Source organism: Humulus lupulus, chromosome 9 (assembly GCF_963169125.1).
Source record: "Humulus lupulus chromosome 9, drHumLupu1.1, whole genome shotgun sequence".
In the NCBI taxonomy this organism is placed as follows: Eukaryota; Viridiplantae; Streptophyta; class Magnoliopsida; order Rosales; family Cannabaceae; genus Humulus; species Humulus lupulus.
In genome coordinates this window covers 87,029,834-87,048,677 of record NC_084801.1, presented here as the reverse complement: position 1 = coordinate 87,048,677, position 18,844 = coordinate 87,029,834, and the positions used below count along the sequence as shown (strand labels likewise).

Here is an 18,844-nt window from a genome sequence, read left to right as displayed (position 1 = left end):
GATTATGATTGTGAAATCCTGTATCACCTAGGAAAGGCCAACATGGTAGCAGATGCTTTAAGCAAGAATGTTCTGAGACAAGTTATTTAGTGTGAGACCGATATCCAGAGAGTTAGCGTAGGATATCACCAGAGTTGGCATAGAGTTATTGGTAGGCCAGTTGGCCAATATTACATTATAGTCTACGTTGTTAGAAAGGATAAAGGAAGGTCAGGTTGCCGATCCACAACTGACAAATATCAAAGAGGATGTGTTTTAGCTGGAGTGTCCAGAGATTATACAGTGTCAGATTTGGGCTTGTTGAGATACAAGGGTCAGATATGTGTTCCAATGGACACTATTATGAGGCGGGAGATTCTGGACGAATCTCATACTACTCCTTACTCTTTGCATCCAGGCACCACAAAGATGTATCAGTATGTGAGATCACTTTATTGGTGGCCTGGGATGAAGAGGGATGTTGGGGAATATATGGCTAAGTGCTTGAAAAGTCAATAGGTCAAGGCTAAGCATCAAGGGCTAGCAGGGCTATTGCAGCCTTTGGAAATTCCATAGTGGAAATGCGAGGACATCAAGATGGATTTCGTGGTGGGGTTACCCAGGACTATGGGTCAACATGATTCGGTGTGGGTTATCGTCGATCGATACACCAAGTCATCTCACTTATTACTAGTGAGGACAACTTATACAGTTGACCAGTACACAGATCTCTATGTGAAAGAGATTGTACACCTTCATGGGGCACCGAGGTCGATCGTGTCAGATGAGGACCCCACATTCACTTCTAAGTTCTGGGAAATTTTGCAGAGGGCCATGGGTACACAGTTGAAGTTCAGTACTGCTTATCATCCTCAGATAGATGGACAATCTGAGAGGACGATCCAGATATTAGAAGACATGCTGCGAGCATGTGTGTTGAACTTTTAAGTATCTACCTTTGATAGAGTTTTCCTACAACAACAACTATCAGTAAACCATTGGGTTGGTTCCTTATGAGATGTTGTATGGTAGGAAATGCAAATCGTCCATCCATTGGGATGAGACAGGAGAAATGAGATACTTGGGTCCTGAAGCAGTTTAGAGGACCAATGAGGCCATTGAGAAGATTAGAGCTCGGATGCTCGCTTCTCAAAGCAAACAGAAAAGTTATGCTGATCCCAAATGTAGGCACGTGGAGTTCCAAGTGGGAAACTATCTCTTCCTTAGAGTCTCTCCATGGAAAGGGGTGATAAGATTTTGGAAGAAGGGCAAGTTGAGCCCTAGACTCGTAGTTCCATTTCAGATCCTGGAGAGGATTGGTCAGGTGGCCTATAGGTTGGCCTTACAACCGGCATTGTCAGGCGTGCATAATGTATTCCACATTTCAGCTCTTCAGAAATATGTATCAGATGTGACTCATGTGTTGAGTTACGAGGATCTGGAGCTTGAGGCAAATCTCTCCTATGAGGAACTGCCAGTCCAGATACTAGACAGAAAGGACAAGGTCCTGAGGAATAAAACTATACCTTTGGTTAAGGCAATATGGAGGACCAACAAGGTCAAGAAAGTGATGTGGGAGCTGGAGTTAGATATGCAAAGTCAGTCTCTCGAGCTGTTCAGGTAAATGTCGAGGATGAAATTTTGGTAAGGAGGAGATAGTTGTAATGTCCAAAATTTACTAATGTGGCTTAGTTCCTGGACTAGGGGACCAGGAGAGCCATAATTGATTTAATGCATTATTATATGATTATATGCATATTTATGTGCATTGTATTATTCTTTGGCTATATTTGTATATTTATGTGCATGTATCTGATATATGGGTGAGATAACATTATTACGTTATTATATTTGAGTTATTCGGCATGAGACGATCTTAGGAAGCAAGTTAGCGATTTTGTCATATGGGGTTAATTACCGAGCCCCGGGTGAGCCTTGGGGTATTTTGGTGCTTAGTATATTACCAGAATCGAGCAGGTAATGGGATATGATTTGGTAAATATTTGAGGATATTAAGAGTAACAGGAATTGGAGGACGTTAATTATGATTAACGGGGTAGGTGGAAAGGACAAAATTTCCCTTGGGTGGCTTTGAAGGATTAGATTAGCCTAGGAGAATTTTTTTCATTTTTGGGTTATTGGATGACTTAGCCAAGATAGGTTATAGAAGGAACCAAGGCAGCAAAAATAAAGCTTCTCTCTCTTCTCTCTTGACCACTTCATTTCTCTCTCGCTCGGTTTTGTTTTTGAGGCAAAGCTAGAAGATTAAAGCTTGAGGATTTGAGGCTTGAGAGTTTAAGATTTGGTTACAGCAACCGCAATTATTCAGTTTATAGCTAAGGTGAGTTTTCAATTTTGTTTGTGACTGGTTTTACCCTATTTTTAAGGTTGTTTATAACATTAGGAGTTTGATCTTAGAATTGTTCGGTTGTGTTTTCGGCTGAGTTTGGATTGAGGAAAATGAAGGGGAACTTTGTTTGCAAGGTCAAGTCACGACTGACTTCAAGGGTGTCGTGACTTCAGTGAATCCCCAAACATTCACTAAGCTCTATCTGGCAGGAAAATCGCGACTCTCAACGGCAAGTTGCGACCTGCCCCTGGAACCCAGATAGGGGAACCTGCCTATCTGGGAGGCGCGCCGCGGCCCTTGGGGGCAAGTAGCGACCCGCCTGTTCTTATTGAGCCAGGCTTGGTTTTACATAATTTTAAACGCGGGTTTTTGAACCTTAAGGATCAAGATCGAATATACTAACCGTTTTGGTAGCATTCAAGGTCCTGGAGGCTAAGACTTGTTCTGGGAATCTTTTGTTGCTCATTTTATTAATGGGATTTCATATTTGGTTATGATTACGTGACTGCTAAGGGCCTAAAGTCAGGATCGTTCTCAAGGGTCATTCTTAACTTATATTACGCTCAAGCCTGAGGTAAGAAAACTGCACCCATTATGTGGCATACATGATTATTGTTGAAGCATGTTGATTGATGTATATTTGGATATATGTTGTATTATGAATGCTTGAATGCATTGTTTATCGGAGCAATGCATTGACTTATTAGTCTGAAATGACAAAGGTGTTAAGTGGTTGTCATGAAGCTCTGACTTCTCAGTAGGGATCGGCAATAGTACTGAGCGTTGGTCGTATGGAATTGACATATGAGTCAAGAGCGGCAATAGCGCATTGAATGTTGGTCGATATGATTAGATCTAATCAAAAGGAGCATTATACACTTGTCCGACTTATTGGTCAATGAAAACTAAAGCGCTTGGCTAGTCTACGGCTAGTTACTCAAAGCCAGAGCTATAAGGCTCAAGTGACTTGATGGTCACATGGCTTAGGGTGCAAGACCCCATGATGCCTTATGACTCATCTATTCAGGGCGTCGAACCCCAGGATGTCTTATTAGAAACCTATTCAGGGCGCAGGACCCTAGAATGACTTTGTAGTCATTAATCTAGGGCGCAAAACCCCAAAATCACTTAACAGTCATCATCTGATTAGGGCTGCAAGCCCAGAATGATTTCATGATTTATTAATACTTGTATATATGTAGCAATAAGTTTTCTTGTTGAGCCTTGGCTCACGGGTGTAATGTGGTGCAGGTAAAGGGAAAGAAAAGCTTACCCAGCCTTGAGTGGAGAGCATAGGTGGCGACATGTACATATGCGGCTACTTGACCACCACGACCAAGGTGTTTCTCAGGGAAACTAGAGTTTAACCCTATTTTTGCCGCTTAGGTCGGCAGGATTGTAACTTTTGAACTGTAATGACCATTTTGGATTTTTAACAACATTCTAAACACTTTTATGGGATCCCATGCACAATTTAACAATTTAAATCAAATATAACCAATCATTTTGATCGAGATTTTAACCCTGGCCCATTAATAAAACTTAGAAGCACGTTTATGGCCTAATGAATCATTTAGCGAATTATGCATTATTTAAAGTCCACAATGTGAAGGTCCTGGCTAACCAAGGTGTTATAGCTGCGGCCACCATAAACTCCTGGATGCAGCCAAAACGTGTATATTGCCCAGAACCGTCACATGGCTGCGATAAAAAAGATTTAATTGTCGCAACCTGCGATATAATTTTGATTAAGTTTTGAATTTTGAATGTATTTTTTAATGGGTTAATAAAAATATATCATATTTATTTTATCATTTAAGAATATCTTTTTTGAAATACGATATTTTTGTTGTTTGATATTTAAAAATTAGATATTTTTTACAAAGATTCAAATTCAAATTTAAAAATAGGATAACTAATTAATTTTTAATCTTATAATATATTAAAATATTAGAATTAAGTTATTAGATAATAAATACTTTATATTTTTGAAATCTTTTATTTGAAAATATTAATATCAAATTATTCTATGGATTTTAATATTTAAATTATTTGAAATTTGAAAATTTGTTGTGTAGATATTTTTATCATGGCCTAAATTGTATATTAATCACATATAAGAAAGAAAAAAAATCAATAATCCTGTGTATATAAGCCAAATCAGAACAAAATCATATACAGTAATGGTATTACAAGCCAAAATCAATGGGTTGTTTACCTTTAAAACAACTACAAGTAAATCATCAGCTGGAGTATCCTTAAACCCTCCTCGCTTAGCTTTGTAAATTGGAGTCCGGTAAGCCCTGTTTGAGAAAATTTTCAAAGGAAAAAAAAACTACATAAAAATATTAACAAACTCTTAAAACAAATCAAACGTTCATTTTGTTGAAGCATGAAATTTACGCCACAATCACTATATCGTCTCCAAGAAATTTTACCTGATTGAACCTGCTACCACATCAAGGGTTGTCTTCATCTAAAGGAAAATTAAAATTAAACTTCATGAAAATTTAATGACTGACAGCATTTAGCTACATTAGTCTCACTATTTAGTAAGATTTCTTATGTCTTAAAATAATTTGTCAAAAAAGCAATTAATAAGATTCTTACTGTTGATTTTCTCCTCTATCTCCAAGTTGAAAGAGTAAATTTAAGTAGAAGATGAAAGGAAACAACAAACAAAGAATAAACATTTTTTCTGAAACAGAATGGACCACAGTTTAATATAAAAGGCATCATATTGCAACTTCAGTCAATAAATCAGCTGTTATAAAAACATCAATGAATGAAGAAAATATTGAATTCAACAAAAACATTGTCTAATCTTAAAGCATAAATAATGATTGTTAGAATGATTTAGAGGGATTAAGAACCAAATAATTTAAAAGAAACTAAGATATACCCAATTACATTTGATCAAAATGGAAAGTAATCAAGATATAATATAGAATTTGTAAATAATTTTGACTGAAATCACCTCACCTGACCAAGAGAAGAGATAACAATTTCAGTCTAGTCCAGCACCATGAGCAGAATAGAGAAGGTCCCAACGTCTTGTGGTCTAAGCAAATCAAAACTCGAACCTGTACAATAGCCATTTTTTACAACACAACTTTAGAGATTAAAAAAAAATACTACATCTGCCATTTTTTACTCTAGAAATTTAGCGACACCAAAACCGAAAAAACACTTACAGTAGGCCTTTGTAAATTCTCAAACCAAATAAAGGAGACAAACTCAATATCATAAAAGATTTATGCCTTTAATGAAAAAAAAATCATATCTATAGAAGCATATAGGTATACTACATCCGAAATTAAATAGAGAGATTCATATTTTACCAAAATTTCAAGAAGAAAGAAGAGAGGGCTAGGATCCCTCTGTGAGACCGTCAGTGAGAAGTAATAGACCCTAAATTCCTACAAAACGAAGTAAACTTCCATTTATTGAGTCTTATAAATGTCCTTTTTGAAGACTTTTCCATGATCTAATTTACCCTTTTCTTCAATAATCCTAACTGAGACACCAATCAAGATTCCAAAACCCAATTTCAAGTAGCTAAAGAAATAGTACAGACCTCAAATTTTCAGAAATGGCAACATCGCCCTCCTCAATGACCCCGCGACTTAAACTCAACTCTCCATCTTCACCATTTATACGAGCTCTACCCGCAACTGGACAACTGGAGACCGCTCCCATCTCCGTCTCTGTCCCCACCTCCGCAATCTGGTTGGGAGAGAATGAGCCCTGAACGTCACCGCTTCCACCATTCCCAGCGGAAAACAGAAGATCATGCCTCCTAGGGATGGTAGAGATGCTTACAGGGAAGTTTCTTGGCCTCAATTCCAAGCTCGAACTAGCCCTTGCAGACGTTGCAGAGCATAAAAGGGTCATCGTTGAGAAGGGACTGGTCGATTCTAATGGTGGGTATTGCGTCAATGGAATATTTTGAAGCAGGGAGAGGCGCAGATGGGTCAGAGGAGGACTGACTGGAAACAGAGTGAATGAGAGATAGAGAAAGACGAGAGAGAGAGAGAGAGAGAGAAGAGATTTGAAGTCGAACCACTAGGAATGACTTTGGAGACACTGTAGTCGAAGAAGAAAATGGGGGATAGAAGAAAAATTTTAGACACTTTGGAGAGATAGAAGAAAAAAGTAATTAGCCTTGAAAAAAACATAACTTTTACAAGTTTTAGGCGAACTCCCAAAATAAATTACCGCCATTTTTTCCTTTTACCACATATATATAAGTATATCATAATACTTTTTCATTAGTATAATATTTTTATGTTATAAAAAGGGGTATTTGGTGTAGTGGCAGTAAATTGATTTTAATTGTTAATTTCAATACCTATTTGATAATTAATTTTATTAGATAGGCAAATGATATTCTAAATAATTAGAGCATCTATAGAATAGATATTTAAAGGGCCTATTTAGTAAGATGATTAAATCTTGTTTAATGATTTAAATGCTGAATGAGATTAGTAATTATTAGAATATCATTTGGTAAATTAATTTGATTAATTTAATAAAATAAAAATCACATGATGTTTTGAAAAAACACATATTCTAAAATAGTGAGCGGGAGAAGGGGTAATAAAAATAACTCCTATGGTCTCCATTATTAGTTAACGCTGATGTTTCATGGAATAGGCATCAAGGTGCCTTTGTTTGCGCGTTTTTAGTTTGAATGACCCTAAGGCACACTCTTGAGTTAAGTCATTAATCTAAAATAATGAGTTACACTCACAAAGCTTAACTAGGCGTTTTAGCAGACTAGTTAATCTGGACCAAACTAGCAGTTGTTCGTAAGTCAAAAGAGAAAATAGTTGATTTTAAGTTTTCACTTATGAATTTGATAAATGTCTCAAAATTAATTTAAAATTAGTTTGGCAACCTTAAGGTTATTCCATTAATTTTTAAATTAATTTAGCATGAAATCAGTAATAATTATTTTTTATGTGTTATTTAAATTTGTTGCATTCATGCATCATATTTACTATTCCAAAAATTGTTGACATTCATAATATATGATAAATTTATTTTGTGATATTATTTATTTTAGCAATGATGAATAATTAAATCCCTATACCTGCTTTACTTCCAAACAAGAAACTTACTAGTGATAATTTTATGAAAGGGAAATCGAACATGAACATTGTTTTGATCAGTGAGAACCACAAGTTTGTCTTTACTCTGAAGTTTCCTGAGGTCCTTGCTGCCAGTGCTCCCAAAACTGCTAGGGAGAACTATGATGCTTGGATTTTATCCAACAACAAGGCTGAGTGTTACATGCTTGCTAGTATGAGTGATGTACTCAGAAAGAAGCATGAAGACATGGAGACTGCATTTAAAATATGGGATTTTGTTCAAGCCATGTTTGGATAATAGTCTGATCATTGCAGACATGAGGCTACAAGACCCTACATGACATAAAAATGAAGAAAGGAGTTTCTGTCAGAGAACATGTTCTAACATTATCAATACAATGCATGATGCGAAAGTTCATGGAGCAACTATTGATGAGAGAACTCAAGTTAGTCCGATACTTGAATCACTTACTCCGGCTTTCTCCATGTTTACTACCAACTATGTTATGAACAAGTGGGAGTATAATATCACCCAACTGTAAAATGAGTTGCGAACTTTTGAATCATTCAATGAGAGTAATTCAAAAGTAGAAGAAACAAATGTTGTTGATTCTAAACCTTCCTCTTCAAAAGGGAAAATAAGAATAGAAAGTAATCCCATGACAAAGACAATGAAAAACAGGAAAGGAAGCCTAAATAGTCATCCAAAGGCAAGGAGAACAAAGATAAAAAAGCAACCCAAAGGGACATGCTTTCATTGTGGAGTTTAGGGTCATTGGAAGAAACATTGTCCTAAGTATCTCTTAGACCTAAAAGAAAAGAAGAAAGGAAAATATGATTTACTTATTTTAGAAGCCTGTTTAGTGGAAGATGATACATCATCCTAGATTGTTGATTCTGTTCCACTAACCTTGTTTGCTTTTCTTTACAAATTCTTAGTTCTTCAAGGGGACTTGTTGATGAGGAGGTGACTATGAGGGTTGGCAGTGGTCAAGTCGTATGTGCCAAAGCAGTTGGAACAACCTGTTTGGAATTTGATAAATATAAATTTCTTGTTTTGGATAATGTTTATTTTATTCTTGGATTTATGTAATGACCCACTAATCTAGACTTTTTGGACCATTAACGAAACTATACATAAACTTACATTTTTACGAAAATACCATAATTTTATTGAGTAACTTGTAAAATAAGAGTTACTTACAAAAAATAATTAGAAGGATATGGGATCCCATTGTCTTTAAAAAAAACATGATTTAAATGAAAAGAATTACATAAGAAAATGCGGAAAAAATACATATAAAACCATAAAAAGATAAAATGAGACTACATCCTCGAATCGAATAACGCTCGGCCCCTTGACTCCATTCACCATCGATACACATCCTCTAAGCGTCATGAATCTTACCGCCTCTAAAGCTATTTTCCTGCACATAAAACAAAAAGGAATGAGCCTAATGCCCAGCAAGGAAAATCTAACACATTGTCATACACATAAATTTCATAATAAACGTAAAGACATATCATAACACTTAATACATACACTTATTATAATGACCATTATTACTTGGGGTCCCATAGACTAAACAAGCTTATGCCCATGAGATTAGTGGGGTCCTACTAGCTAAGTAGGCATATGCCCATAATCTTTTTGGGGTCTTGTTAGTCAAATAGGGCATAAGCCCAAGCCTACAAACATACACATTCATAACATATTTATAGCATGTTTCATAACATAACACATAAGATAACATAAACATAAACATATAGATTCTAGCCTATTTTCCTTACCAAAGTTACCGGGATATGTGGAATGAGTTGGGACTTTTTGGAACACTCCTAATAACCATTAAAAAGAGTGAGTCTAAAGAAGAAAAGAGATGAAATGAAAGGGATGGAAAGACTAAACCATTGAAAGTTATACTTACCAAAACTTATGTGCTCAAGAGCTTAGATTTCCTAACCAAAATAAAATGGGGTTAGGAGACTGAGTAGAAGATTAAGAGAAGGGAAAATAGCTTAAAACAAATGAACTAGAGTTTTGGTTTACCTCAAAGACTTGAAAGACCAATCTATACCACAACCGAAATACTATAGAACCTCACTTCCCAAAGTGTTTGATAAGCTTATGATGTTTAAGCTTACGATTTCCCAAACCAGGTGTTTACACTCTCACACTCACTTAGCACTAGCAGCTTCTGGACTTAGAGCCAAAAGGTGAATAATGGCTGGGTACTAGGTCCTATTTATAGAGTTTGGGAATGAAAGTATCTTGATTTTACTTGAATAAAAATAATGGCTTTTTAGGTAAAAATCATTTGAATAATCGTTCAAAAGAGGCTGAAGACTCGTTCAAAAGATGTTGGACTTTTGAAGAAGTTTGAATGGCTGAAAGGAAAAGAATTAAAAAATGTTTGAATTTATGCTGGAGGAGGCGATATATCGCCCCATATAGGCGATATATCGCCTGGACCATTGTTCCCGAGGCGAACGTGCATCGATTCGTGTTTTCCGTATCTACGTGTTGTGATATATCGCCCCCTATAGCTGCGATATATCAGCACACGCTGAATATTTAAACACGAAATTACACATTTTTAGCTAAGTTTGAATGGAGTAAGCAGCCTTGACTAAGCCCTCAACGTATTCAAAGCTGCTGACTGACCCTATAACATTCAAACTTTACTCCTTATTAAATTTAATCCTCAAAAATACTTAATCCTTAATCACCATTCATAACATGTGCTTAAAATCCTATTGGTTGATATCTAAACCTTATAGTACAATAAATATAATCCTTAATATCAGTCACCTTAATCAAACCTTAGGTTATACTTAATATTCTTAAACTATAGATTAAACTTAGAAAATCTATAAGTACTACTATGACTGTCCAAATAATTCCCGGTCTGAACCAAAAATCCACAGTAACAAAGATAATACTAAACATATTATAATACTACTATCTATCTTATCTAAGTAAAGTTCTTGGACTCTACAATTTACTAGGAACTTAATTTCATTTTCTATGTTGCATGAATAAGGTTTCAATATTTCTTTCAATAATAATAATGATGGCCAATTTCAACTTAAGGCAGAAGAGCAATCTATGTACAACTATAAAATGTTTAAAGTTGCAAACACAAGATCTATTAAACGTCTAAAAATAGACTCTGACAGTGAAACATATCTATGGCATTTGAGAATGGAGAGTATCGTTTGGATAGAATTAACAGACTAGCAAAGGAGGAACCTTTAAGGGAATTAATTGTTGGTTCTCTTCCAGTCTGTGAATCATATATGGAAGGCAAGATGACCGTAGGACATTTCTCTACAAAGGGTTCAAGAGCCATAGAACCACTACAACTCGTACACATTAATGTGTGTTGACCACTTAATGTGCAAGCTAGAGGAGGGTTTAAATATTTCGTCACCTTCATTGACGATTATTTTAGATATGGTTACCTATATTTGATGCAAAAGATGTCTGAATTTTTTGGAAAGTTTAAAGAATTCCAAGCTGAAGCTAAAAAGCAATTAGGTAAATCACTAAAAGTTCTTCGATCTGATTGAGGAGAAGAGTAGCTGGGTTATGAATTAGAGGACCACCTGTGTGAGCATGGAATTCAATCCCAACTCACTGTACCTAGAACGCCACAACAGAATGGTGTTTTTGAAAGAAGGAACAGGGCGTTATTAGACATGGATAGATCAATTTGCCACTGTCATTCTGGGGTTATGCCATTCCATGTGCAATGTACATATTGAATGTTGTTCTTTCCATGTCTATCAAGAAACACCATTGGAATTATGGAATGGTACTAAACCTAGTTTACACCATTTTTCGTATTTGGGGGTGTCCAACACACGTGCTGAAAGGAAAGACTGGAAAGCTGGAATCTCGCACTAAACAATGGATGTTTTTGGGATATTCCAAAGAGACTGGAGGTTGTATATTTTATAGTCCTAAAGAAAACAAATCATTTGTATCAACAAATGCTACTTTTTTTTTAATATGACTATATTAACAACCACAAACCTCGCAGGAAGGTTGTACTGGAGGAGATAGTCTCAGATCAAGTTATAAGATCACCAAATGTTTCAAATGAACAATGTCATGAGGAAACCAAAAGTTCTAGTCAGAACAATAAAGAGCTTCATTGTAGTGGGAGGGTTGTTAGGCAGCCAACTCGCTATGAATATGAAGTTCAAATGCTTGTGCTGGACACAAACAAAGATGATCCATTGACATACAGAGATGCAATGGAAGATTCTAATCAAAGAAAAATGGCAAGATGCCATGAACCTGGAAATGGAATCGATGTATTCCAATTACGTCTGGACTCTTGAAGATCTTCCTAAATAATGTTAATCCTATTGGTTGCAAATGGATATTCAAGAGAAAAAGAGGGGCAGATGGGAAAGTGGAAACTTTCAAAGCTAGGCTTGTAGCCAAGGGTTACACTTAGAGAGAAGGGGAAGAATATGAAGAAACATTTTCTCATGTAGCCATGCTTAAATCCAACCTCATATTCTTGTCCATAGTTGCTTGAATGGATTATGAGATATGGAAAATTGATGTTAACACAACTTTTTCTGAATGGCTGTCTTGACGAAACCATTTATATGTCTCAACCAAAAGGGTTCATAGTAAAATGTCAAGAGCAAAAAAGTTTGCATGCTTCTTAGGTCCTACGGACTCAAACATGCTTCAAGATCTTGGAATCTGAGATTTGATGACACAATCAAAACGTATTGTTTTGAACAAAATGTTGATGAGCCTTGTGTCTACAAACAAATCAAAGAGTGCATCATGGTATTCCGGGTTCATTACGTTGATGATATCCTACTAATTGGGAATGACGTGGGAACATTGATAAAAGTAGAGAAATGGCTAGCTAAGGAATATCAAATGAATGATTTGGGAGATAAAAACTATGTTCTAGGCATAAAGATCCTTTGGGATCGTCAGAACAAAGTCTTGGCTTTGTCTCAAACTACTTATATATATATAAGGTACTAGAGAGATTCGGTATGCAAAATTCCAAGAAGGGTAATATGTCAACCCGTCGTGGAATTATCCTTTCTAAAGAGCATTGTCCTAAAACACCTCAAGAAGAAGAGGATATGAGATAGTATCCCTACGCCTTTGTGGTCGGTAGTCTAATGTATGTCATGTTGTGTACAAGACCTGACATTTGTTATGCAGTAGGGATCGTCAGTCATTATCAATCCAATCCTAGATTGCATTGGATTGCAGTAAAGAATATTCTCAAGTATCTTCGGGAAACTAGAGAATATATGTTTGTATATTCAAGTGGTGACCTGAACCCCACTAAATACACTGATTTTCATTTTCAATCAGATAGAGATAGTCAAAAATTGACTTATGGATCAGTGTTCAAACTTGGTAGGGGAGTTGTGGTCTTGTGTAATATTAAACAAACCAGTATTGCAGATTCTACCATTTAAGCCGAGTACATAGCGGCTTGTGAAGCGGCTAAGGAGGCTATGTGGCTAAAGAAGTTCTATTGCGGTCTGGAAATTGTTCCACGTATGAATAAGCCACTTGTCCTATACTGTGATAACAGTGGAGCGGTAGCTAACTCGAAGGAACCGAGGAGTCACAAATGGGGAAAGCATATTGAAAGGAAATACCACTTGATCAAGGATATTGTTCACAGAGGAAATGTAGTAGTTATGAAGATAGCTTCAGAACATAACCTTCCTGATCCTTTTACTAAGACTTTGTCTACCATGTCTCTTAAAGATCATTTTAGCAATACGGGTATCAGGGAGATTCCTCATTTTCTTTATGGAAAGTAGGAGATTGTTGGCATTAGTGCCACTTAAAGCATATGTTTTGAACAATGCTTTATGAAATAAATAATATTTTTTCATATACTGTTTGTTTATTATTATTATTAGAATAATATTATATGAATATCAAAAAATTCTCAAATTCATTATTGTGACTATAATCTTGCATTGGTACGAAAGCATTAGGATCGTAGGGAACGAATTTAAACAGTTTGCAGTAAAACAAAGTTATATGGAATCTTTGGATTAAATACTGTAAGTACGGTTCACTAGTATTATGAATACATGCAATCTAGATCATGATTACTGATGTAGTAGGACATCTTAGTAGAGGTACTATGTATAAAGAGGTTATACATGAACAAGACTCGACATGTTATTAACACTTAATAATATTGTTTACTTTATAAGTATTAATTAAACATATCAATAAGATGATCATATACAAATTGATCTTCATCCTAAAGTTATAATGAACTCTTGTTTATGTCATATGAGTTCTTTGATTCACTTGTTATGGTTTGTCATAATGATTAGGCTGAAAAATTTTGTTTTGTGAACACGTTGATGTACACCCTGATATTCAGCATGGGTCTTTTGTGCTTCTCGAGTACAGCTGACTAGCTAAGAACAGTACTAAGGGGCCCACAAGTTGATAATAACACAAGCTGAGGAATACGAAGCATTAAGGCACGAGTTGGAGATGGATATAAAATACAGCATCCTAGGCACGGGCTGACGTTATATTCAGGTTGTAGTACTCTGACAACCTGCCATGTCCAAGAGTTTATTAAGCTGGATACGTTATATATAAACATGCGTGATCAGACATCACATGTCCGTTTATCCCTAAATTCTCGGACACGTAATATAAACGTGTGTGTTCAGACATCACATGTCCGATTATGCCAGACGACCCATGATCATTTTTACCTAATGATTAGACCTTCCCTTAATATATATTGTAATATTCATCATTTGTAGAAGACAGGTCACAAAAAAGGATGTATATTCACGTGATGACCCCAACACCTATCCTGGGATTATTCTTCTATAAATACCAAGACCTTGGATAGAGAAGGGGTTGGGTTTTTTTTGTGTAATGCAAATACTCTATCCAAATATAGAGACATATACAGTAATGATATCGACTCGTGGACTAGGGGGATTTTAGCCTCCGAACCACGTAAAAAAGGGATGAGTATCCTTACTATATCATTATAAGCATTCTTAAGGGTCATTATCCTTACTACGGTTTATCCTTAATCACTAGTTTATTTCAGCTAATTTACGTAATACACTGTTGGCGAAAAACCGCGTCAACAGTTTGGTGCTCTCATTGAGAGCTGCAAATTAGTGCCATTGAAAAAGATTCATAACTAAGTCCATCATGGTGGTCACTCATTCAAGGCACGATCACGAAACGGATCAGCATAGTGGGTAGGAGATTCAGTAGCGGTCGGGAAAGCAACCAATGGGCCATGACGATATCGGAAGTTTAGCACCTCTACTGTCGAATTCGAACCCAGATTACTTGACTGTGGTAGAGATGGAGAACATGCAGTTGACGAGCCATCTAGCCAAGGTGAATAAGAAAATCGAGGAAGTATTGGCTCGGCTACCCCCTCTTACAACCGACGTTAACGTCGGAAAGAGGCAAGGCGGGAATAGTAAGTCTCACCGGGATAGTTGACCCAGGCCAAGTCGATTTCTTAGAACCTCAACTCCAAGTTCTACTCCCATGTAGCCCAATCACCAAGAAACCTCGTTTGGTGGCTTTCTCAGGGATCACCAACGAGTTAGTCGGTCGGTCAGAACCTCGACTCTGAGTTTAGCGCCACCGTCGAATGCCCATGGCAACCCACGCAGACGGTCAAGGACAAACTCGCAAAGACGGCATGTCCCAACTGACTTCCCTATACCGCGATCAGATCGCCATGCATAGGGAACCAAAAATGGTGGAGGAGAGCAACCGCGGGCTAGTTTCGTCTGACCTGATGGGACGAGAATTGCTTCACCAATCAGACACCCTCCGTCGCCGATAAGGCATCCATCCTCACCTCGTTCTGCTTGAGACATTCCTGCCTACGGAAACAGCAGGAGGAATCCTCCTCCCGCTGCCCCTGCTCATGTCTCGTGAGCGCGTGGGAATGCTCTAGATCCTCATCCTCGACCACAAGCTCTGAGCTTCTCTAATGGAAGCTATTGGACCACTACACCAAATACCCGTTTTCATAACATAAGAATATAATATTTCAGAAAAAGTATTATGGTATGTATACTCGGTAAAAGAAAAAAAAGGCGGTTATATTTTTTGGGAGCCCGCCTATATCATTAAACGTTATATTTTTTTTTTGCCTCTCTCTCATGTGTTGTCCTTAGTCTCTTCCTCACTCTCTCAACCACGACTCCTTCAACTTAAACTCCAACTTCAATCCCAATTCACTCTCTTCTTCTCAGTCTCAACATCAACCCCTCCCTCCCGACTTCACCTCCAAGCAGCTTCTCGACACCCTTCATCGCCCGAATGATGAGTCCTCCGTGCTTCGCATCTTCGACTAGGCCTCAAAACAGCCTAATTTCTCACCCACTACCTCCATCTACCAGGAGATTCTCATTCTCTCTCAATTCTTTCTCTCACATCAGATGAAAAAATTCCCTCATTCTCCGAATTCCCTCAGTCGCACTCTCTCACAACTCTCGTCTCTTTCTTCCTTGCTCTCACAGACTCCTTTCACATGCAGGTGTACTGACGAAGGCTTCTGGGGACTTGGCGATGCAGAGGCTCGACATGCTCAACAACGCATGGCTGGCGATGGGGATGTGGTGTGGTTGACGATGCGGGGCTGGAAACAGGGCTGGGTTTGAAGCTTAGAGCTAGGTTGAAGTTTTAGGGTTGGTTAATTTGTAGAGAAAGGGTCAAGAAGAAAGGGAGAGAGGTAATTTGATATATGTATATATTAAATAGATTTATCTTTATTAAAATAAATGTTTAGATCTGATTTTCTTCTTCTTTGAATCATATTATTGTGTTGGGATTCTCTACAATGTTATTTGCCTAAAAAGTTTGAATTTGAATTTGAGATTTGTTCCTTGAATTACTTTTCAATAAGTTGGTTTAGGGACTTTTCAATAGTCTGGGTAGAGAAAACTAATGGCTAGTTATAACCAATGAAAATGATGCTCATACGGAAATAGCATCTTGTGATTTTTTTGGTGGTGGAGGCTCTTGTGATTTTTAAGGCCACACAAATATGGCAAACTCACACCGCAGGTATGAGTCAGTTTTATACTTTGTGTTATTAGGCTTGTTCCTTCAAAGGCAGAAACCATTATAGTTTGCTAGTCTATTGTGTCGTGTTCATTCATATCATTTTAGATAAATTATTTTCCCTCTTTTTGTATCAGTGGAATGTTTAAAAGATCAAGTGATGGTGCAAGAGTTGTTATTGGTACTATCATGGGAGTTGTCTTTGGATTTTTTATCGGCATGTCCTTTCCATCTGTTTCTCTAAATAAGGTAAATCATCTTCCATCATGTTGCATTTGCATTAAACTAAAAACCTATATCTATTTGATTTGTCTTACACTTCGCATATTAACTTACCTTCGAGCCTTATATCATCTCTTGATGTAGCCATCACTGATATACATGGATCCACCACAAGCAGAAGTCTTGAAGACAATGAACCAAGCAATGTTCCTAGGGTAATTTTTGTGCTTTCTCTAGAATATAAAAAGCTTTAGCGACGTTTCTTTTTATTTATTGCAAAAAATTTGAAACCATAAGGACTGCTAGACTAGTACCCAATACCCACAACATCTTTTACCAGTAATAGTTGATTTGATTGATATTGGTGATAGTTTGTTTCTTCATGCTCTTCATTTCTAATAGCTATGTATAAATTTATCATCAATCCATCTTGCATTGTAATGACCGGGGATTGAGAATTTCCATTAGAAATCTTGTTTGTTGCTATTGTTATTTTGTGTTTTTTGCTGTATCCTATCCCTTGTTTGGTATTGTTTTATACTTGCAATGAATTAGGCGTGACCTTTCTTATGTTCATAAAATATTATAGTTTCCCTCTTGAAATGAATTACCACATAGTATTATGAAAGCATCTCTTCCTGGCAGAATTTTGATGAGGTTTTCTTTTTTATAATGTCATATTCCCATATATGAACTTAAAACATGACAATTTCCAGAGTTTTTGTTTGATGCTTGAATGCGTTGAGAATGATGACCGACTTATCAAACACATTTTTTTTTTTTAGTTTTTTGTCTCTTTTCTGGAATACCTTAGCCTCTTATAAATGTAGTCTTATTTTAATAAAATTCTCATTCCTTATTTATAATGTGTTGGGAGTTATAACTGATGGGTTGTTTGGTCGAAAATGATTACTGGACAGAATTCCAATTAGTTGACCTGAAAAGACTGTCACAGTAAAGTCTTCGTGTCAACATGAATTTGTTGAAGAAGCAAGTTCTTATGTACAGTGACTTTTGGGCCAAATGTCAGCTTAGCTAGTAGAATGGGTGGGAAAACTCATATTGAAGACTCAAGGGTTGATCATGAATAGAGAGGACCAAAAATAAACTTGGAGAAGGGATAAAGGAAATATTTTGATGTTGTCATTTTCTTTATGTATGTTTGTGTGTATACAATCATTATTGATGCTTAAAGCAGTGATATTTCATGTACTATATTTGAATTCAATGCTAAATATATATTTGAAGAAGTGAATTCAAACTGAATGATTGTCCAGTTCGAATTGTGTTTTTTACTTCTTGAGAAAACATAGTTTTCTTGCACTGATGGAATTAGTTTGTTTTATATATTTTTACAATTTATGGGTTTTCTTAAATGGTAGTGTTTCTCTAACTACATATCCACTCAAAATTAAGTTGTGGGAGTTTGTTACAGTCTGGAAAAAAGGTTATGTGTAACACTAGCGTGATTTTTCACAAGTGGTAGCATAAATAGTGATAATGAAGAGAAATATAACTAATAGTGGGACCTACCATAATTATTTTTTTTTTAAAATGATTATAAGTTTCTAGTAGTAAGATGACAAGTGGATCATGTTGTTTGCTCTATGCCTTCTGAGTATGTTATTTTGTTTGTTTGCTCCCAGATATATGTTTCAACGAATCCTCCAGGGATTATTCTTCATTTCTAACCATTCTCACATTGCTATTAATATTTGTGATTTCTATTAACTATGGTCGTACTACTATTAGTTTGTTTTGTTAATTTATTTTGAGTCACATTCTGGCTGTTGGAATCTTCAATTTTTCACTTTTCATTTCAATTTTTCGATTTGTACCCAAGATTGTTGTCTAGTTTTAGTTCGGAACATTTGGATTTTTATTAATGTTATTTTTCTTGAAATGTTACTTCTTTATTTTGATTGTGTCAGCAAACTTTTGATGAATTGACCTCTTTCACCCTGCTTTTTAAGTCATTTTAGCAAGCTTAGAATAAGATTTTAAATTTTAGCAGCAATAGAAAATTCTTCACGTCAAGATATACATTTTCTCAACCTTCAATTCCTAATATTATATCTTCCAATATAGTTAAAACTTTCAAGAAACTAC

General features: G+C 36.3%; 1 long non-coding RNA gene across 1 annotated transcript; it reads left to right on the top strand.

Moving 5' to 3' along the window:
- Positions 1 to 16,404: 16,404 nt before the first annotated feature.
- On the top strand, positions 16,405 to 18,399 carry LOC133802392 (uncharacterized). Its single transcript, XR_009877297.1, has 4 exons — positions 16,405 to 16,516; positions 16,651 to 16,762; positions 16,880 to 16,950; positions 18,382 to 18,399. It is a non-coding gene; the product is annotated as an uncharacterized LOC133802392 (long non-coding RNA).
- The last annotated feature ends 445 nt before the right edge of the window (positions 18,400 to 18,844 follow it).